Source organism: Penaeus monodon, chromosome 31, assembly GCF_015228065.2.
Source record: "Penaeus monodon isolate SGIC_2016 chromosome 31, NSTDA_Pmon_1, whole genome shotgun sequence".
NCBI lineage: Eukaryota > Metazoa > Arthropoda > Malacostraca > Decapoda > Penaeidae > Penaeus > Penaeus monodon.
This window is the reverse complement of record NC_051416.1, coordinates 20,339,009-20,339,967: the sequence shown is the minus strand read 5'-3', so window position 1 is coordinate 20,339,967 and position 959 is coordinate 20,339,009.

Genomic DNA, 959 nt, shown 5'->3' with positions numbered 1-959 from the left:
CAACGGCTGCATTACTGGGAGAAAATCTACATTCTGCCTCGAGATGAAAGACAAGACGAGATCACAACACATAACTTTTTTGTGTGTATTTGTTGGTTTTTCTTTCTTTTTCTTTGTATATTTTGTTGTTTTTTCATTTTTTTTTGTATCTTTTGTTAATTTTTGTTGATTTTTTTTGTATATTTTGTTAATTCTACTTTTTTTTTTGTTAATTTATTTTTTATATATTTTGTTGATTTTTTTGTTGTTGTTGATTTTTCTTCTTTTTTTTTTTTTTGATTTTTCTTCTTTTTTGTATATTTTGTTGATTTTTCCTTTTTTTTACCATTGGTAGTTTGAATATTGATTGATAATATATTGATAGATTACTGAGGAATTTTATTTAGGATAAAGTGATATCATTAGGGTACATTTGAGTTCAACTAATTATAACTAACTTTTTGATTGGATATTAAAAAAATAGAAAAAGTTACTACAGTTTCTCAAGCTGTCGGTTCATAATATAATCTGTGCATTGCATAATCTGAACATTATATAATCTGTACATTACATAATTTATACACTGCATGATCAGTACATTACATAATTTATACACTGCATGATTAGTACATTACATTATCTGTACAATACATATTCTTTGCATTACATAACCTGTAGATAACATAATCTGTCATTACATAATTTGTACATTACACAATCTGTACATTACATAATCTGCACATTACGTTATCTGTACATTATATAAATCTTATCTACACTATGACTGATTACAAAATCTGATCAAAATACATCGCATCAGACGCAATTTCTAAGAGAATTAATTACAAGTGAAAACGTTTACAAAATAAACACAAGTGAAAATGTTTAGATTTAAATTTCGATTTTTTTTAAATATCAAGTCCTCGTAATTGAATTTTCTTCAATATTAGTGACTCTGAAAATTCGTCTAACCTTTGGTT